General features: G+C 42.4%; 1 long non-coding RNA gene across 2 annotated transcripts in view; it reads right to left on the bottom strand.

The window, feature by feature from the left end:
• Window positions 1-463: 463 nt before the first annotated feature.
• LOC122551425 (uncharacterized) overlaps window positions 464-22,706 on the bottom strand; it is a 64,378-nt gene continuing 42,135 nt past the window's right edge. For both annotated transcript variants that reach the window (XR_006312100.2, XR_006312101.2), the window contains exons 3-4: window positions 21,453-21,584; window positions 464-12,327 (exon numbers count right to left, since the gene is read on the bottom strand). This is a non-coding gene — a long non-coding RNA (uncharacterized LOC122551425). The remainder of the gene's footprint in view (window positions 12,328-21,452; window positions 21,585-22,706) is intronic.

Here is a 22,706-nt window from a genome sequence, read left to right as displayed (position 1 = left end):
ATTGTTTCACAAGAAAGATGAACTTACCCATTGAATTGTCTTTTGTGTTTTTAAATGTCTTCATTAATGTTTATACTTGAAAGCATATTTTGCTTCAAAAGATTGGGTTTCTGCTGGATTTTTTTTTATTCCACAATTTTAAGAGAAAAAAAACCTTCAATCATGCATGCATCCCAAGGATATGATGTACACATTGCCCAGTTTTCACCCAGTTATTTCATCAGAACTAACAATTGTTAGCTCTTAAGGGCCAGGCTACATCAGACTGAAGAGAAAGTGAGGGTTGCAGATGCTGGAGATCAGAGCTGAAAATGTGTTGCTGGAAAAGTGCAGCAGGTCAGGCAGCATCCAAGGAACAGGAGAACAGAAGGGCTTATGCCCGAAACGTCGATTCTCCTGTTCCCTGGATGCTGCCTGATCTGCTGCGCTTTTCCAGCAACACATTTTCAGCTACATCAGACTGAAGAATGAACAATGACGTTAACAGCCTCGTAGTGTAAGAATATTTAGCCAATTTCAATACCATGTTTGAAAAGGAGAAACACCAAAAATATGTTATAACAGTTCAAGCTTGAGGCAAGGCCAGCTCCAACATGATGAGACAGATGTGGTCCACAGTAAACTGGGCAAACTTGTTATAGAATCATAGTCATAGTCAATAAATAAAATAACAGAAGATCTGTGGGAGCTGTTTAAAAAAGAATTTGAAATGAAACTGCACCAGTTCAAGCTTGTACTTGTTAAAGAAATAAAAATGGATGACTGAACAGCTGTTCTTTTAACAAGTGAAAGAAAAAATAGACAAAAAGCACAGATCTTGGTAAATGAAAGAGACATAAATGAAAGATCGTGGTAAATGAAAGAGAAAGAACTGCAAGACTGACAAAACAGTAGGCATTACACACAGAAAACATTCAAAGAAACATATAAGGAAATATGTGAAAATCAACACAAAACAAATTTTAATAATTATTTTAGAAATAGTGTGGTTCAGAACAATATTGGTCCCTCAAGACTGACAATGGTGATGTTTTCAAAAAGGAAATAAAAGAAATGACAGATGTGTTAAAAAATGATTTGCAGGAGGGGAAGAGAATAGCATTCCAGGCATAGCAAAATGATTAATATTACTGAGTCAGAGAAACGAAGAGTAATTAAGAACTAATAACATTCAAGCATGACAAATTTCCAGGAACAAATGGTATTCATTCCAGAAGAAAATAGGTGAGAACATTGCAGAGGCACTAACTGTAGCCTTCCAATGTTCACTTGAGTCATTCATTTAGACTAACAATGCACAATTTACAACCAGCTACTTGAGAAAGGTGAATTACACATTGATTAGTTATCCTAACATATCAAGAAATTGCTAGAGTCCATAATTAAGAATAGGGTGACTGAGCATTTCCAGTGAACATTTTCAGCTGATTAGACGGAACCAGCTTAGATATGTAAAGGTTACATCATCCCAGAAAACCTGATTGAACCTTTTTTTATAAAGAGGCATCGGAAGTAGTGGTAAGGGAATATCTAAGGATGTTATTTATATGGATTCCAAAAAGGCATTCAATAATGTCTTTCAAACAAGAAAGATAGTTAAAGTTGAAAGGGATGGAACTAAGACAAGTTATTAATGTGAAGAGTTCTGGACATCGTGCCTTAGGAAGAATGAGCTGGATTTTCCAAGGAGACAATCTTACACAGATTGGAATTCCTGTTTTTCTTCATGAAAGAAGGGAGCTCTGCAGTTCCAAGAGGAGATTCCGATCAATGTTCCTTCAGAAATGCAGAGGCGTGCTTCTATTCTGACAGTTTTCATAGCGTAGACCTGTCATAGGAAAGAAAATCACGCCGGCCCTTCACTGCAGACAGCTGTCGAATGTGGAAATTTACAAGTCCGTTTTGACAGCTGCTGTCAAACCATATATAGAGAAGGTAAAGTGTGATGTTGGGGTGTTAGCAGGGTACAGTGCCAGCTGCAGAAATTGCCAGATAAATAGGATGCCAGGTTAGTAAGGGGTGGGATGTGGGTGAGTCAGGTGCCAACTGGGTTTGGGTAGGATGCCAAGTGGGAAGGATGTAGGGTGCTAGATGATAAGGTAAGTGCCTCAATGTTTAGGATAGGTGAGTATGATTGGATGGGGGCAAGGAGGATGGTCTGGGATCTTTGGGTTTGGCTATAGGAGGTTTGGGTCCAGTGGTGTGAGAGAGGTGAAGGATGGTTGGGTCACGTCAGATGGTAGACGGGAGGTTCCAGAGTCAGGTCCCAGGAATGGTGAGTTAGGGTCTGGATTTGTAAGTGGTCTGGGAGAAGTATAAATGGCGGTGTGTTGAATAGTTACTCAGGAGTTAAACTATGCATTTAGTAGTCTAACTTCTCCTGAGTATCAATTTATTTAATTTCATAGAGATTAAAGTCTCTGATTTAAATGGAAACTTTTGGAAGATTCCAGGTGCAGAGGAATTACCCAGCAGGGAAATTTAACTTCCTGGGCAATGACTTTGGAATCTGCTACAATGGGGATTCATGCATAACTCCCACCTGCACTGGAATAATGACTGGACAGTGGAAAATCCAAGTCAACATATTAGACTAGAAGAGTGCAGAATGATAATTGCACTCCAAAAGTTAATGTTTAAGAATTGCACAAAAATGTAGAACTATATTGCTGGAAATTATACCATGCTGTCTACTTGGGGACAACCCAGCGGGCTCAGTGGTTATCACAGCTGCCTCACAGGGCCTGGGACCTGAGTTCAATTCCAGCCTTGGACAATTTCTGTGTGGAGTTAGAAGGGTAGGGTTGGTGGGTCTGGGTGGGATGCTATTTGGAGGAGTGGTGTGGACTCATTTGGCCAAATGACTTGCTTCCACACTGTAGGGATTCTATGAAATACCATTCTGAAACGCCCTCTTTTAACTCCCTTATGCTGGCTCATCATACAGTATTACCAGCTCTTTGTTATATGAAAATTTTACATATTATCACCACCCCCACCCCCTCATCCCATTGCTGGCTTGGCATAATTATGAGGCAAAGTCAAGTACATGAAATTTGGTCAGCCACGGTCGTGCTAAAAGGCAGATGAACTTGAAGTACGAAATATCCTCCTTTTGTTCCTGTGTCTCTCACTGTGTTAACATTTGAAAGTTCCTTCTCTTTTTCTGTAAAGCTTCTGGAAATAATTTCAGAGAAATTATGAATTTTCATAAATATTTTAGATCTGTGCTTTACTCTCATTAACTCCTCAGCAAAACAGAAGTAAACACAAACAGCTGGTTTGCACTCTTTGCATTTCCACGTTTCCTGCTCAACATGATGATTTGCAATCTGGCAGTGGGAACAGTCAAATAGCCTTCCAGCATAGGAGACGACAATTTGGATCATTTTGACTGTGCTGGCTGATGGTTAGGAAAGAATATGAGATGGTTTATATTTAAATTAATTTTGTTTCCTGAAAAGTCACTTTTAGTTTTACATATAAATTCATTTAATTTCCTTGAGTCACTTATGAGGTTTAACCCATTTTATTAAAAAATCCTCAAACTTTGAAGGAAAAGTGTGTTGGTTAATGTCTGTTTAGAAACAAAGAGAAGCAAACATTTACATGCCACCTCAGGACCATTACAATCAATGAAGTGCAATGTAGCTATTTAGGATCAAACTGTTCAGAGATATTACTACACACCTCTAGGGTAGGTGTGACTCGTACCTGGGACAGCTGGTTCAGAAGTAGGGATACTACCATTATGTCCAAGAACCTCCCAAATGAAGTATGTCATACCGTTTAGGTAACTCCTTTTGTAGGATGGCACGGGGGCTCAGTAGTTAGCACTGCTGCCTCACAGCGCCAGAGTCCCAGGTTCAATTCCAGCCTTGGGCGACTGTCTGTGTGGAGTATGCACATTCTCCCTATGTGTGTGTGGGTTTCCTCTGGGTACTCCAGTTTCCTCCCACATTCCAAAGATGTGTAGGTCAGATGAATTAGCCATGCTAAATTGTCCATAGTTGTTAGATGCATTAGTCAGAGGGGGGTGGGTTACTCTTTGGAGGGTCGGTGTGGACTTATTGGGCTGAAGGGCCTGTTTCAACACTGTAAGGAATCGAATCTAATCTAATCTAATTGAGCAGCTAATTTGCATACAGCAGTTCAATTAGACACAATCAGCTAAGTAACCAGGCAATTTGGTTTTGAAGATTTTGGTTGAGGAAAGAACATTGGTCTGAACAAGCTCTCCTGCTTGTCTTTCACATCAGTCCAAGAGGACAGATGAGGTCTTAGTTTAACGTTTCTACTATAGGAAATATGCTATTAAACTTGAAAGGGTTCAGAAAAGATTTAAAAGGATGTTGCTGGGATTGAAGGGTTTGAGCTATAGGGAGAGGCTGAATAGGCTGGGGCTACTTTTCCAAGAGCATTGGAGGTTGTGGGGTGACCTTACAGACATTTATAAAATCATGAGGGGCATGGATAGGGTAAATAGCTAAGGTTTATTTCCCATGGCAGGGGGAGTCCAAAACTGGAGGGCATAGTTTTAAGGTGAGAAGGGAACGATTTAAAAAGGGCAACTTTTTCAAGCAGAGGGTGGTGTGTGTATGGAATGAGCTACCAGAGGAAGTGGTGAAGGCTCGTACAGTTACAATATTTAAAAGGCATTTGGATGGGGACATGATTTAGAGGGATATGGGCCAAATGCTGCCAAATGGGTCTAGATTAATTTAGGATATCTGGTCAGCATGGATGAGTTAGACTCAAGGGTCTGTTTCCGTGCTGTACATCTCTATGACTCTATAACTTCTGACAGTGCAGCACTCCATGGGTTCAGTAATTTCACAAACAGAATTCTTCTGATGCAAATTGGGAAATTTCATGCCCATAATTTCCTGCTGATTAATTTAACAAACAGAAAATTTACACTTAGGTGCCTTGATACATCACTCACTTCCCCTCGGCTGTCTGTCCAGCCCTGAACTTCCATTTTTTGTCCATCTCCTCTCAAAACTTCTAGGAGCACAACTTACATGCAAGACCCACTTCCTGATCTTGCAACCCTACCTTCCCCCGAAATTGCTGACCACCAACCATCCAATTTGGCCCCCCGCTCATTGACATTGTAAGTGCTTTGCTCTATTCACATACTATGGCCCTCTTGAAAAAAGAAATGCCCCTGAATTCATGTCCTTGCAAGTTACCACCCTGGCTCTAACCTCTCTCCCTTTCCAAATCCTTGAATTCTTTTGTTGTCTCCTAAACCAGTGTCCAAAGTGCCATAATATTGTGTGTATGTCTCTAATCAAGAGCCAACAACTGCAAACTGTCAGATATTATTGCCAGCCCACAACAGTCTGCAGTGCAGCACTACCCCCACATCTGAAACCACCCCAAATTCAACCTCAAAGTTCCAAGTTTAATCATTTGTTCATTAACCACTGCTAACAACAGGCTGCTACAGACCCCAAACTCAATCTTTAATGATGTGGTGTATTACTTTTATGTTTTAGTTGATGAGGTTGAGCAATACAAGTCAGGAGTATGAAGTGGGGTGAAAGGACAAGGGTCGAGAGTGTAGTGCTGAAAAAGCACAGCAGGTCCCCTTGAAAGGACAAGGGGTAAACTGAATAGTGTGTACAGATGTAGTTAAATCCCCAAAGTTTGGCAGAAATACACCAACAAGTAGGGATTTGTAGACAGGTACAAGAACATTCCAGGAACTAAAAAATGGTCTGCAATGTCTTTTGTTCCCCCACCTTTTGTGGAAGTGTTGTCCTGGGTGTGTGCCAAAGGCAATATTCAGCACAAACCTCATGTCCTCTCTCAGGATGATAACTTGTGGAATTTCACCACTGCCTCTATTTTTATCTCTTAACTAGCTCAGCCCATACTGCAGCTGTCCATGTTAAATAGGTGTAGCTTGAAGCCTTCATGGTTCACAACAACTCAAGGGTGTCCTGAGAGGCTGGGAGGAAGTCAACAGCCTTCTGCCAGTCATGACTCAATCAGATGGGTAGCACTGTGTGGGAGTACGAGGACAGGCACTGAGGGATTACACAAATAATTCCGTTTGTATAATTTAATGTTATTGAAAAATTTCCTCTGGACAGTTTTTGTCCTTGGATCCTGGTCAATGGGAGACTGTGCTGGGGTGTTTCATGTGGGTGTGACTGTCAGAGATCTACCATTTGGCACTATCAGGGAAAATAATTTAAATGAAAGTAGAATCAAACCATGAGCTCATAGACAGCCCTGCCAACATTCTGGCAATAGTACTAAAGGCTTGTGCTCCAGAACTTCTCACTTCACCAAGCTGGTCCAGCACAGTTACAACACAAGAATTGGAATTCTGGGTAATCAAAGATGGAGGATGGGAAAAAAATTGTGGTTGTAAGAGCTGCTCTGATTTTGCGGTATTTTGGGTGTTGGAGGTAATTCCTTCAAATTCCAGGAGCAGGAATTACTGTTTTAAAAGCTGTTGCATTGTTTGGGAACTTTGGGGAAGAAAGATCAAAACAACGGCACTTTTAAACGGAGAAACACAAAACAAAAGGCAGTGACTACATGGTTAGTGAGAGGGAGAGAGAAGAAAACCTACACTGCTAACTGACACAGCAGTGAATCTGCACAGTTACTACCTTTGCTGTTCAAGTTCATGTATTTCTGGATATTGGAGTGCACCTAGGAAAAATTAACAACCAGCGAAATTCACAGCTGACCTTGGAGGAACTTGTGTTGCAGAGCTCGCAGCACAGGAATAGCTAAGTGCATAGTTTTAAGTGTAACATTGCTGTCAGTCTACAGTAATGCGTAGGGTGGGTTATTTCTTGATTATATGTTTTATTGAGATCTGTCACTTGATTAAATTTTAAAAATATAAAACGTATGCACTAAGTTAGCCTGGAGCACTGTTCTATAGAGCAAACAGACAGTGCTATTTTCTGGGTCTGTAGATTGTGACGGAGCAAACAGCCCTTTAGGAAAGTGACATGCTCTTCCTGTCAGATGTGGGAGTTTAAGAAGAGTTTCCATGTTGTTGACGATTATGTCTGCAGGAAATGTCTTTGGTTGTGAATCCTATCAGAGCACATGGATCGGTTGGAGTGGCAGTTAGAGGCAATAGGGAATTTACAAGAGCTAGAGGGTGTGATGGATAGCAGTTACAGGAAGGGAGAAAAACCACAGATACAGTCAGGTAGATGGGTTACCTCCAGGAAAGGTAGAAGAGGGAGGCAGGTAGTGCAGGAGTCTCCTTTGGGTATCCCAATTACAAACAAGTATGCTGTTTTGGAAAAATGTAGAGGGGTGATGGACTCTCAGGGGAATGTAGCACGAACAGCCAAGTTTCTGGTATCGAGACTGGCTCTAAAGTAATGAGGAGTACGTTGGGTTCCAAGCGATCGATTGTGCTAGGGCACCCTCTAGTCAGAGGCACAGATAGGCGTTTCTGCAGCACAGCAAAAAAAACAGAATGATGTGTTGCCAAGATCAAGGATGTCTCAGAGAGAGTGCAGAATGTTCTCAAAGGGGAGAGGAACCAGCAAGAGGTCCTCATATACATTGGAACTAATGACATAGGAAGGGAAAAGGATGAGATTCTGAAGGGAGAATATAGAAAGTTAGGCAGGAATTTGAAAAGGAGGCTCTCGAGGATAGTAATATCTGGATTACTCCTGTTGCTACAAGCTAGTGAGGGTAGGAATAGGAGGATAGAGCAAATGAATGTGTGGCTGAGGAGCTAGTGTATGGGAGAAGGGTTCACAATTTTGGATCACTGGATCATTGTGAGGTAGAAGTGGCATGTACAAGAAGGACGGATTGCACCTGAATTAGAAGGGGACTAATATACCGGCAGGGAGATTTGTTAAAGCTGCTCAGGAGTATTTAAACTAGTAAATTGAGGGGGCTGGGGGGGGGTGAGACCCAGGGAAATAGTGAAGAAAGAGATCACTCAGACTGGTACAGTTGGGAAAGGGAGTGAGTCAAACTGTCAAGGCTGGCAGGAACAAAGCAGAGAACAAGGCAGGACTGATACATTAAACTGCATTTATTTCAAAGCAAGAAGCCTAACAATGAAGGCAGATGAACTCAGGGCATGGTTAGGAACATGGGCCTTGGATATCACAGCAATTATAGAAACGTGGCTCAGGGATGGACAGGATTGTGAGAAAGTGAGGACTGCAGATGCTGGAGATCAGAGTCGAGAGTGTAGTGCTGGAAAAACACAGCAGGTCAGGCGTAATTCGAGGAGCAGGACAATTGATGTTTTTAGTATTAGCCCTTCATCAGGGGCATGGATAGGATAAATAGACAAGATCTTTTCCCTGGTTTGTGGGAGCCCAGAAGCAGAGGGCATACATTTAGGGTAAGAGGGGAAAGATATAAAAGGGACCTAAGTGGCAACTTTTCACACAGAGGGTGGTGCGTGTATAGAATGAGCTGCCAGAGGAAGTGGTGGAAGCTAGTACAATTGCAACTTTTAAAAGGCATCTGGATAGGTATATGAATAGGAAGGGTTTGGAGGGATATGGGCCGGGTGCTGGCAGGTGGGACTAGAGTGGTTGAGATATCTGGTTGGCATGGACAGTTGGATTGAAAGGTCTGTTTCCATGCTGTACATCTCTATGACTCTATGGTATGTACCCGATTATGTGGAAACTTGCCCAAGTATATCCCATACATAAAAAGCAGGACAAATCCAAACCTAGCCAATTACCATACCTTCAGTCTACTATTGACCATCAGTAAAGTGATGGAAGGGGTCATCAACAGTGCTATCAGGCAGTACCTATTCAGCAATAACCTGCTCAGTGACGCTCAGTTTGAGTTCTGCCAGGGGTTGGGGTTATATTAGCACATAGGAAAATGGTTGTGGTTGTTGGAAATCAGTCATCTCTGCTCCAGGACAGCTCTGCAGGAGTTCCTCAGGGTAGACTCCTAGGCCCAACCATCTTCAGCTGCTTCATCAATGACCTTCTTCTATCAAAAGGTGAGAAGTAGGGATATTCGCCAATGATTGCACAATTTTCAGCACCATTTGTGACTCCTCAGATACTGAAGCAGTTCAAGTTAAAATGCGCAAGAGCTGGACAATATCCAAGCAGCAAGTAACATTTGTGCCACACAAATGCTAGACTATGACCATCACCAATAAGAGACAATCTATCCACCACCGCTTGACATTCAATGGTGTTACCATCACTGAATCCCCTACTATCAACATCCTGGGGATTATCATTGACCAGAAACTCAACTGGACTCACCACAGAAATACAGTGGCTACAATAGCAGGTCAGAGGCTAGGAATACTCAGGCAAGTAACTCACTTCTTGACTCCTCAAAGCCTGTCCACTATATACAAGACACATGTCAGGAGTATGATGGAGTACTCCCCACTTGCCTGGATGAATGCAGCTCCAACAACACTCAAAAGAAGCTTGACATCATTCAGGACAAAGCAGTCTCTTTGATTGTCATTACATCCACAAACATCCACTCCCTTCACTACTGATGCTTGGTAGCAGCAGTGTGTACTACCTACAAGGTGCGCTGCAGAAATTCACCAAAGATCCTCAGACAGCAACTTCCAAACCCACAACCATTTCCATCCAGATGAACAAGGGTAGCAGATATACACCACCACCTTCAAGTTCCCCACCAAGCCATTCACCATCCTGACTTGGAAATATATCGCCTTTCCTTCACTGTTGCTGGGTAGAAATCCTGGAATTCATTCCCTGATAGCATTTGGATCAACCCACAGCAGGTGGATTGCAGTGGTTCAAGAAGGCAGCTCACCACCAACTTCTCAAGGAGAAAGTGAGGACTGCAAATACTGGAGAGACAGAGTCGAAAAGTATGGCACTAGGAAAGCGCAGCAAGTCAGACAGCATCCAAGGAGCAGGAGAGTATTCCTGAGCACGTTCCTGATGAAGGACTTATGCTAAAACATCGACTCTCTTCCTCCTCGGATGCTGCCTCACCACCTTCTCAAGGGCAACTAGGGATAACCAATAAATGCTGGTCTATCCCGCAATGCCCACATCCCAAAACAAAATTTTTGAAAAGTCAAAGAGTCATAGAGAGTTAGCACAGAAAAAGGCTCTTTGGCCCACTGTGTTCAAACCAACCATCCAACATATAACATTCCAATCCCATTTCCTGACACTTGACCTGTAGCCTTGTATGCTATGGTGCTTCAAGTGCTCATTTAAATACTTCTAAAATAACTTGAGGATTCCTGCCTCTACTCCCCAGTTTGCAGAGTTCCAGATATCCACCAACCTCTGGGTGATTTAATTTCTTTCCCTCAAATCACCTGTAAACCTCTTGCTCCTTACCTTAAAACTGTGCCCTCTAATTATTGAACCCTCTTCTACGGACAAAAGGTTTTGTCCCTATCTACCCTGGTCTATCGCTCTCATATTTTTGTGCACCTCAATCCGATCTCCCTTCAGCCTTCTCTGCTCTGAAGAAAACAATCCCAGTCTCTCTTCTTAGCTGAATTTCTTGAGCCTAAGGCAACTTCCTGCTGAATCTCCACTGCACCCTTTGTAGTGCAATCACATTTTTCCTATAATCAGAACTGCACACAGTATTTCAGTTATGGCCGAACTAATGTTTTATATATAGCACCATCATGATCTCCTTGCTCTTACATTCAATACCTTGACTTATAAAGCCACTTTTCCCAAATTCCTTATCTATGCGTCTTGCTGTCTTCAAGGATCTGTGGGTGTGCACACCAATCTACCTCTGATCCTCTGTACTTCCTGGGGTCTCACCACTCAATGTTTACTCCCTTGCCTCATTAGTACTCTCAAAAAGCACCACCTCACCCTTTTCAGATTAAATCCATTCACCTCTGTTTAGCCCACCTGACCATATTGTCCTGTATTCTAGGGTTTTCTCCTTTGCTACCTACCCTGCCACCAAGTTTTATGTCATCCGTGAACTTACTGATCATACTTCCCACATTCACATCTGGATCATTAATATACACTTCAAACAGCAAGAAACCCAGCACTGAACCCTGTGATCCTGATTGGACATAGGATTTAAGTCACAAAAAACACTCCCTTTGATTATCACCATAAATGAGGTCCAGGACCATCCCTTTTCTTATTGGAACATGTTCTTTGACAAATTATCTGATTAGACGAAGTCCAGGATAATTCCTGCCTACCTGCCCATTCTCTTCCTCCCAAGCTCTGTATTTTCAAGGTGCCAGGCATTGTTGACAGCTGGATGTAGATGAGTTGAGATCACACAAATGAAGTCTGTTATCACCAGAATTTAGAAGGTTAAGGGGTGATCCGATTAGGGAAAAACAGGATAGATAAAAATAAATGATATCCACTGGTTGGTAATTCTAGAACTAAGCAGTGTAGTGTAAAACTTAGGGCCAGACTGTTCAGGAGAGTTGTTAGGAAGCACTTCTACATACAACGGGTGGTAGATGCAGATGCTTGGAACTCTCTTCCTCAAAGGGCAGTTTGATGTGAGGTCTGTTGTTAGTTTTACATCTGCGATAGAACCTTTTTCTTAAGCAAAGGTATCATGGGATATGGCCAAAGATAGGTATATGAAGTTAATCCACATGTCAGCCATGATGTCATTAAATGACAGAACACGCTCAAGGGGCTGAATGGCCAACTCCTCTTCCAAGGATCCTATACTCATGCTTATACTACAGCCAGTCTAGATTTCTCCAGGAGTCCTGAAGACAGTTGTCATGACAACTGTAGCAAGATGAATGTGATGCCAACACGATATTCTTGGTATGGTCACACACCAACTATATGTCTATAGGATGGTTCCTCTACCCCTATCTGTGGATATTAGGGGTGCACAGAGCAACATGTATGCAGGTGACAATTTCCTGCACCATTGGGAATCCCACTAACCCAATAATGTGTCATGCCTTCTCCTTCTGCTCGTCTCTCCTAAGCAAGGGGACCATATACTGTCCTTGCCTGCAACAGATGATCTCTATGACTTTACAGACACACCAATGAACAGCATGTGTGGACATGTTTCTTTTCCTCTGCTTGGATGGGTTTGAGTGCACCAAACGTTAAAGTGAACTGACAGGGCGATATTTGTCATGTTGTGAAGCTCTGGTTCGGGTTGTAGGACGTAGCACAGTTCAGTGAGCACCTTTTTGTTCAACTCAAATTGGCTCAGGCACTGCTGCTGGGTCAGAAGTAGGTTGGAGGAACGTCCCTGAAATCTGTTAGTGAATAAAGTCTTCTATGTAGAGTGTTCCCCACCTTCTCCCTCTTCACAGAATGCTCTGCGTCTCTTCAGTCTTCTCTACATTTCACGGTCACTCTGCAGACAGAAAAACAATGTAACCACAGATATCATACCTCATTCACCAAATGTTGCATCTTTCCTGACTTTAACCACAAGGTCTCAAAACCATCTCTGAAAACAGAGCACAGTACTTCCACAAACCCAGCCTCGGTAGAATTAAGTCAAACAGCATTTAATGTGCAAGTTGGGACCTGACCTTTGAAATGCTATTAGTGCTGGGCCTCACTTGTAGCTGAACATATGTTCCTGGTGGAATGACAAGTGAAAATGTTGAGTGGAACTGCATGGTCCAGTTTTGCAAACCGTGCGTCTGTACAGCTGACTGATGTGATGGCAGCTGTAGTTCAGGGGCTTCCTCAGCACACACGGGACACATGCATGAATACCTTTACAACAATGAAGCATTACATGGGCCTTGTCAGAAATGACTGGAGATAAAATTTGCATAAACTCAAGGGCACCTGGTTCCCATGCAATATTTTCAGTGGATTTCACACTAATGATCCTTAGGGAAGTATTTTGGTAAAAAGGTGAAACAAAACCGGTGCTGTGTAAGTAAGACACTGTTGTTCGCAAGTCTGGTTTTAGCATGCAATTTTGATCCTCATAGTTGATTATCATAATTTGCACTTGTCTCAGGTGTTAAATCACGAAACTACAGATTTAAAATTCAAGTGTTGTGCAGTACAATTATGGTATCCAATGAACACAGTCCGCAGATTTCTCAGCAACAAACCCAAGCAAGCAGACAAAACGCATCCAGAAACCCTAGCCACACTCCCCTACAAAGACATTTCGGAAATGACTGCCAGACTACTCAGACCCCTTGGCATCATGATAGCCCACAAACCCACCAACACACTCAAAAAGCAGCTAATGAACCTGAAAGACCCTATACAGACAACAAACAAAACTAATGTCATTTACAAAATACTGTGCAAGGACTGTAAAAAACATTACATTGGACAAAAAGGCAAAAAATCAGCCACCAAGATACATGAACATCAACTAGCCACAAAACGACATGACCCTCTCTCGCTAGTATCCTTACATACAGATAAGGAAGGACACCACTTTGAATGGGAGAACACATCCATCCTTGGACAAGCCAAACAGAGACATGCATGAGAATTCCTAGAAGCACGGCATTCCAACCATAACTCTTATCACCAAACACATTGGACCCGATTTACCACCCCCTTAGAAAAAGAACAAGAAATTACATCACCCTAGGAAATGACATCACCATCCCAAAGAAACCCAAACATATAAATAAAAAGCGGGAATCATCAGCAATGCTTCGTCCAGAGGCCCACTGAAGATGTTACCTAGTATGGTGATGAAACGTTTGAAAATGAACCTTCCAGCTCAGTGAGCAAACCTACATCTAGAACCTCTCCCTGAGCTACAAATCTTCTCAAAACCTCCACATTCAATCCGAGAAGGTCAGTTTAAGTGGCAATTAGCTCCTTGAAAATCATCTAAGTGGTCATGCTTGCTTCAACTCCTTTACCACCATGTTTTCAGTTAAATGTGGTCTAAGACTGGCACTTCAGCTCAATATCAAAATCAGAAATTGTTGGAAAAGCTCTGCAGGTCAAGCAGCATCTGCAGAGAGTTCTGAGAAATGTTAACTCTGCTTTCTTTCTACATATGCTTCCTGACCTGCTGAGTTTTTCTGATTTTATTTCTGATTTCCAGTGTCAGCAATTTTTTTTATTTCCACTGAATATACTTTCTTGGTCACCTAGGAAGCTCTTCTGCACCTTAGGGTGGCATGGTGGCTCGGTGATTAGCCCTGCTCCCTCACAGCGCCAGGGACCTGTGTTCGATTCTAGCCTCAGGCACTGTCTGTATGGAGTTTGCACGCTCTCTCCGTGTCTGCATGGGTTTTCTCCGGATGCTCCAGTTTCCTCCCATACTCCAAAGGTATGCAAGTTAGGCCCCATAGTGTCCAAGGATGTGCAGCCTAGGTGTGTTAACCATGGGGAAATGCAGGGTTACAGGGAGAGGGTAGGGGCAGTGAATCTGGCTGGATGTCCTTCGGAGGGTCCGTATGGACTCAATTGGGCTGAATGGCCAGCTTTCACACTGTAGGGGTTCTATGATTCTAAGTGTTAAGTGAACCTTAAGAGAAAGTAGACATCTGGTGATGAGAGGTCTACATATCTGCATTTACACCTAAGTAATTGCTCAACTCGATGTATTAACTTGCCCTTCCCAATTAATTTGTGTCTAGTTGGGAAACTTGATGCTTCATAAACTTAACAGCAAATACCAGTGAGTCAAGTTGAGTCCATAAGTCTCTAGTCTGGGAGAGTGCATGGCTGTAGCAGCCATCTTCCTTCTCCTCACTTTAGATGGAATTGCTACAACTTCAGCATGTGCCCTCACACAGGGAATGATGCCTCACAGGTCCTGTAACCACCCAGCTAGGTGCAATACAACTTGCATGTTCATAGGGACACTGAGGCAGCAGCATTTCTGATTGGTCAGCGGGCAACCACCAGTACAGAGATCAAACACAATATCAGACATAAAGAATACAGGGAGGAGATTCATGGATCAGAGGTGGAAGCTGCAAGTCACTGACATGAACAAAAAGTTGGAACCTCATCCAAAAATTAATTGTACAATAAAGTTTCGATATCAACAAGCAGCATTCAAAGTGGGAGGTGTAAGTAATTATTTATTTTAAAAGGAGTGGAGCTCAGCACTGGAATGTGAGACTTTCTATAGGGCTACTGCAGCATCAGATGTCCAGTTATGACCTATTGCTGTATATCTGCCTTCAATTCACAGCTAAGAAGAATTTGAACATTCTTCCATAGCCTCCGATTCTAACCTTGCCTCAATAATGCTTGAGAGGGCATTGTGCTCTGATTAGCATCTTGCGATTAAAGCCTTTGGAACTGGCACATTCATGTAATACCTCACCTTCTGATTTGGCCAAGGCACAGTCTTAGGGAATGCAAACCAGCGCATGACAACTACAATAGGTAGGTTCATTAAATATTTTTAAGATGGAGGTAGATTCTTATTAGTCAGGGGAATCAAAGGTTATCAGGTGCAGATGGGAATACAGAACCCAAAACACAAACCGGTCAATTGTGATCTTATTGAATGGTGAAGTGGGCTCCAGGGACCTAATTCATATGTTTGTGTGCAATGTGCTCACATACAAAATGAAAGTTGCAATGACAGGGTGACTGCTGTGTGAGAAGGGGGAAGGGGGGTGTGGATGTTGAAGAGGGGGTCTTCTTTAAGCTGCTTCATGCCAAGGAAACATGAAATTGTCAAAGCATCATCTCACATGAAGTAAAAAGTACGAGTGAAAGGAAGAGCTATTAATCAGAAATGAATGAAATCCTGATGTCGTAAATGCCTCCACACTCCTGTGGGTTTGCTATCTGGTCTCTTGAGCAAGTTTGACACTACCCTTTTTGAGGGCACTACCTGGAATTTCATGGGATAGGATGTCCAGGCTGTGGCATCCCTTTACTAAGACAATGGACTTTCTCTTTATATTCGAACAGATTGGTTGGAACTGGAGACACAAAGGCAGAGGTCAATGCAGCTGAACTTTCTGTGGTATTGTTATTGCAAAAAATCTGCACAAAACACAACAAATTCTGCAGGGCTAACAGGAATAGCAGCCAAGTGCTGCACAGCTCCCAGAGGGACAAGCAATGGGACAGAAATCACCACGGGGTGAAGAGCTCTGGGAGTGAAACTGGATTTACACATTTAGATGCAGCTATCTGCAAGTAACCAAGATGCAGTGCAGAAGACAATTGAGATGTCATCATCTAACAACAATGTTAATGGCAAGTCCTAAAGGCGGCAGGCGTTATTGATGTATCTGGAAACAGATCACCTAAGGGAGAAACTGTGGGGATGTCAGATACATTTCACAATCCTCAATTCATAAGTGAATCTGGGATGTCACCAAAGCTCTCTTTGCTAGAGCCTGCTTATTTATATTATTCCTCTTTGACAGTTGTTAGTTAAGCAGCCAGACATTACTACTCTCAGCTATTGCTGGCTTCCTACAGATGCAGCGTGTAATTACTTTCATCAATATAGCTAAAAGATCACCCTATCACAAACAGTGGTCTTCATTAACAGAAGAGAATTTGAATTCATGAATGTTTAACTCAGTAAAATCATGTCAGTCAAATATTGCAGGTTTGCCAGAATATCATCTTAAAGGCCCTTGGTCTACACAAGGATGGTTGCTGAGTGACAAACAATATTGTTCCACATCTGGCTGATGGTAGCTGTAAGACATCCTTAGACTGCCAGTGGAGGAGAGATACAATGCTGCCCACACCTCGATTGGGTCGATTGTAGAATAGACTGTAGACCACCTGAAGCTGAGGTTCTAATGCTTGTTCTGTCAGGCATGCCATAGAGGATATCCAGACAGGGTGACCCCATGATGTGTTGTACTATGCACTCCACAAGCTCAGTCTCCAAACTAGGGATTGTTTTTGCTGAGGAGGTGATGCAGATGCATGGGGAGTCTCTGTGCAGGAAGCTGAGGAAGGCCAGGAGGACTGTCAAAGAGAGCAGGACAGGGTAACAGTCAACCAAGTCCAAGAAGCCAGAGGGAACTGTGTAGCCACCCATTACAAGGATGACTGCACGAGGTTGACATATTAAAATTGTAAGTAACATTTTGATTTGCACAAGGATTCCTCAAGGATTGACTTGTTTTTCTATTTGATGTACATGATAAAATGTTGAATTCATCTTTCTGCTATACGTCCAAACCCTCACCTCTGCAAAGTTTCCAGTGTCTGAGCAAAATGTGCTCTAGGATGACATTACTGCGAAAGTACCTGATGTAGTGAACACTTACACGATTTCACACTCCTGGATTCAGCATAACATAATTACATATGAATGACATCAGTCACGTTATTCCCCAACAAAGGCTACTGAGATGTCCCTCATCCTGAGAATGCCCCACATGTGTTGAACCATCACTATCCTTGCAGTGCTTCAGAATGCAGTGAAACCCTTACATTGCCTGAGCATCTCTCTGACAAAACTTCCACAACTTGGACTGTGATTTGTGCATCTATTTCCTCCAATGTGCTGCACTAGGATGAATGTTGAACTTGCGAGATGTCCACTGGTCACTTCACAGCCTTAGAGGTTACAGTGTGTCTTTGACAATTCCAGACATGGAACAAACTTTTTCCTCTTATAATCTTGGAAACTGCACAGATTCTGCCATCTTTCCAACAAGGTGTATGTTTAGGGTCCAGTAAATATACACTCCAGGATCTGGCTTCTCCCTTTTACCTTATTGTTACTCCCACAGAAATGAGATACACCAATCGTGGCATGGCTGCAATCTCTAACATCTAGATGTGAGGTTCTCTGCATACTTGCACTTTGTTGATTATGGAAGGTCCACTGTAACACAGCATATCCTTTTGCTTGTTGAATATGATCCACATAGAGTCATAGAGATGTACAGCATGGAAACAGACCCTTTGGTCCAACCTGTTCATGCCGACCAGATATCCCAACCCGATCTAGTCCCAACTGCCAGCACCTGGCCCATATCCATCCAAACCCCTCCTATTCATGTACTCATCCAAATGCCTTTTGAATGTTGCAATTGTACCAGCCTTCACCACTTTCTCTGGCAGCCCACCTTACAACCACCACCCTCCGCGCGAAAAAGTCACCCCCCAGGTCCCCCCCACATCTTTCCCTCTCACTCCAAACCCACGCCCTCGGATCACTTTCCCTACTCTTATTGGGATAACAAAACTACTGGAAAGGCTATAACAGTGCAAGTGAATATATATTTACATGATGCAGAATATTGTAAAATGGTTGAACACCGATGTACTCTCAAATATATTTTGTCTTTCTCTCTCTCTCATTATACCTAGAGGAAGGCCTGAGTTGCATGGTGTGGGTCGATGAACCTGCTGTATGGTACGTACACAGTGACTTTGAAGGTGTTGACAGTTACCCATGAATGCTTTGGGCCTAGAGAGCCCCACACCACAAGTGCAGGTTCACCCACCTGGGCAGGTGCTGCTGGGGATACCGGGGTCACAGGCAGTGGGGAGGCAGAGAGACAGGGTACCTCTGAAGTGCCATGAGATGAAGTTGCCGGGGTTCCCGTCTGTGGTTCCTCCTCCGTGTGGGTGCCTATTGTCATCACCCTTGTGAAAATAGGTCATCTCGAGTCAGGTGGAGGTACCTTTATCCCATTGTCACTATACCATTGTTGCTAATCTCCACTGGCTAGACCAATTGAGTGCAGGTTTTGAACATGTATCAGACATAATAATAAAACCACTCTAAGGTAGCTGCCACTCTTTACATGGAAACAGCTAAGTGCTCGCAAGGCGAAGTCCCCACAGTAGTAAGAACATTGAGCAAAAGTAGACCATTCAGCCTGTAAAGCCTGTTCCACCAGTCAAAAAGATCATGGCTGAATCGGTTTGTGTTTTGAATTCCAGATTTCCATCCACTCCTGCCCCAGATCTTTACTCTTCTGCTCAAAATTAATCTATCTACCTTCACCTTAAAAATATTCAATGATACCACTGTCTTGAGGCAGAGAGTCTGTGTGAAAACATTTCTCCTCATCTCTGTCCTAAAAGGGCTGCCCCTATTTTGTAAACAGTGCCCTTAGAGCCACACTCACCCTCAAGGGGAAACTCTTCAAGACCATTCCAGATCTTGTCTACTTCAATTTCGTAACCCCTCACTTTCCTACGCTTCTATGGAAATAAGCCCTGCCTGTGCAACCGAACCTTTGTCAAGCTAACTGGCCTACAATTCATTGTTTTCTGCCTTTATCCCTTTTTAAAATTCATTTGTGGGACGTAGGAATTACTACCTGGGCCAGCATTTATTGCCCATCCCTAGATGCCCTTGAGAAGGTGGTGGTGAGCTGCCTTCTGACTATTCTACCCTTGAACAGAGATTTTATTTATTTTTACTTATTTGTTTCAAGTCCAATGGAACCTTTCCGGAATCTCGAACATTTTTCAAAATTAGCAACAATGAATCCATTTCCTCATTAACCACCTTTTTCAAGCCCTAAGTTTAAGTCCATGAGAACGCAGGGACCTGTCAGCTACAACTCCACCAGTTTGTTCATTACTGCTTCCCCAGTGATAAGTTCACTAGGTTTGTCTCTTCATTCCACCTCCTGTTTAAAGGTACTATTTGAATGATTTTTGTATCCTCTACAGTGGAGACAGAAGCAAAATATCTGTTAAAGTTATGTGCCTTTTTTTGTTATCTATTATTAGCTCCCCATTTCTCACTACCATTTCTCGCTGTCCATCTCTACACTTCTAATTTCCTTTCCCATTTCAACATATAATCTGTAATTCCTTTGTTCTGACTAATCTTTTAATCATTCTCTGAAGTTCTTTATATTTTGTCCACTTCTTATTTGGCACGCCACTCACCTTTTGTGCAATTATATGCTTTTTCCTTTAGTTTGATTCTTTCCTTTACTTTTTAAGTTAATGACAGATGGCGGATCCGCCCTGAGAACTAAGTAGGAATGTAGTGATTCTGAGTATTCTGAAACTGCCCCTTGAATGCCTGCCATTGTTTATCAATTGATCTGTCTCCGAAGCTCAGTAGTGTGTTCATTTCAGCTAGCTCAGCCCTCGTGCCCATATAGGTGGCCTTATTCATGTTTGAAATACTAGTCTTAAACCCACACTTCTTTCTTTCAAACTATGTAAATTCAGCCATAATGTGGTTGCATGTGGTAACTTGCATTGACTCCTCCATCTTTGATTCCGAAAAGCACACTTACCTGATGCTCCCCTAACTCTCTCTGCAGGTGAACTGTGTCACGTATGGCATGTCTTCTGCATGGGGCTGAGCATGTATGTGTCAGAGACCTCAGGCAATTTTTCCTCCACCAGATGTCAACATCAGTGACAGAATAGGCCCTGTGTCTATTTGAACTTAATACTCCTGAGGTGACAATCCTGTGCTGCTGAATGTTGCGGGTGGATGCCTTGTCAGTTTTTACTGTTTTGTAGCAGTGACTGCAGAAGGACTGGGCTTGCAGAATCCGAAGTGGTGCCTAGCTGGCCCATTTGAGCCAGGAAAGTCTGGCCACTCTTGCTACCAGTGATGAGAATGCCCAGCTCCCTCCCCAAGCCATTTGCTGAGTGACTCACATCGTACCTCGCTTACATAGTGAACTGAGAAGGATGCATTATGTAATTTAACTCCCCCTGAAGCATTGGCAGGTATGCTGTTGTCCAACACCCTCAGCATCATACTTTAACTTCAAAATTTTACTTTAAAATTAAAAGTAAATAACAAAGCATTTTCACACATAAATGCTGCGCAGTAGAGTTTGGTCATTTTCTGCTCTGCACGTAACAAGCCTCCATCGTCTCTTTTGATAACAGAAACCCTTTCACTCCTGGTACCATTCTGTTAAATACCCTCTGCACCCTCTGCCAGTCTTTGACATTCTTCCTAAATGATGTTCCTTGATTATCATGACAAGATTGCCAAAAACTGGCTTTTTTACGATGGACTAAACAGTCGACACGATTCCCGACATGAAATGATTGGCCCTGCATTCCAATGCACAAAGAAAATAAAAAACGCAAAACTTCAACTTCCCTGTGCAATATTCACAACCAGAATGATGTCTTGACCTGATGACAAAAAGTTGTTAATGATCTCTCCCGAACAAGCAGCAACTGGAAGCATTTCTCCAGCAGAGTAATTGAATTTCTGACACATGCATTTGTCTGAGTCTCATTACTGCTGAGCTTGCACAAACACTGACCGTCCCCAACGCACAAGGAGCTTCTTAATTCACTTGTAATTTTGCTCCACGACTGTTAAAAAAATCCTGATGAGCTCCAGGGTCACAGTACGTGGATCTTCCTCAGCAGTGTGACTGCAGCATCTTCTTAGATGATGAACTAGGCATTTTTTAATATCAGTTTTCTGACAAACATACACACACATTATTAATGTGAATTAGGTGAAACTTAATCTAGTAGATCAAACGACATTGACAAATGTTTAAATGCTGCACATTCTTGTTCCTCACTTCCACCCATCCGTTATAATTTGGAGTATTTCAAAATACCATTTTTCTTACTCACCCTCAACAGCAGTTCTAGTAAGCAGATGTTGCCTGCTATCATGTTAGTGTTGCATCATTTTGTAGTCTTCTCTTGCATACAGAATATTACAGGTAAAATGAACTTTCTTCTTCCTTTGCAGTAATCTGCAAACTAGAAACATAAGGTTTTCCTACTATATGAAAAAGTACAGAACCATCTTAACTAAAATAATTACTAACTTATGCTGCTTTAGTTGGGTTGACATCACTGATTAATATCTGTACTCTACCAACATTTGTATGGTTGGCACAAACCAAACTGGGCACGAATTAATGAAATACTTGTCTGGAACTAACCAGGCTATACTTGACCTGTCATTATGCAATGAAATAAGGATTAATCAATGACCTTATAGTGCTCCCAGGTAGCAGTCATCAAGACAAGACATTTAAACCTAAAGAAGGGAAATGATGGGGGCATGAAAACAAAGCAAGCTAAAGCGAGTACAAATTAGGTTAAGGGATTGATCAATAGAGATGTCATGGGGAGATGCTGGGACTTTTACCCCTGAAGTGTAGGAAACTGAGAGGTGATCTTATAGAGATTTATAAAATCATGAGGGGCATGGATAAGGTGAATAGCCAAGGTCTTTTCCCCATGGTAGGGGAGTCCAAAATTAGACAGCATAATTTAAGGTGAGAGGGGAAAGATTTAAAAGGACCTGAGGGCAGCTTTTTCACATTGGCGGTGGTGCATAAATGGCCTGAGCTGCCAGAGGAGGTGGTAGAGGCCAATACAATTACAGCATTGAAAAGAGATTTGGACAGGAACATGGATAGGAAAGGTTTAAAGGAGAATGGACCAAACATAGGCAAATGGGACCAAATCAGTTTAGGAAACCTGGTTGACATAGACACGTTGGGCTTGTCTGTTTCCATGCTTTTTACCTCTATGACTCTATAGTTGATATTTAAGCAAGTTTCAGAATAGACATGATTGATATATTCTAATGATAAAGAAAATGTAAAAGAAAAATTTCAAGGAGGTGACCCTTGCAATGAAATAAAAAAACAACTTAAAGGTGACATCAAACTTTTAAAAATGCACATAATTACATAAAGATTGATGGTGGGTCAGGAGATTGGACAGAATATGAAAAACAGCAAAGGCTGGCTAAGATTAACAAGGATTAACATCGCCCTGAGGTGCCGTTTTGTACTGAGCAACATAGAGACTGTTTGCAGCCAATGGCAGACCTGAAGTCTCCAGGTAAACTCTCTGATATCCAGGTCG

This window comes from Chiloscyllium plagiosum, unplaced genomic scaffold (genome assembly GCF_037043375.1).
Source record: "Chiloscyllium plagiosum isolate Xiang-an unplaced genomic scaffold, Cpla_swu_hap1 HiC_scaffold_7, whole genome shotgun sequence".
NCBI classification, from domain to species: Eukaryota; Metazoa; Chordata; class Chondrichthyes; order Orectolobiformes; family Hemiscylliidae; genus Chiloscyllium; species Chiloscyllium plagiosum.
This window is presented reverse-complemented; position numbering and strand designations above follow the sequence as displayed.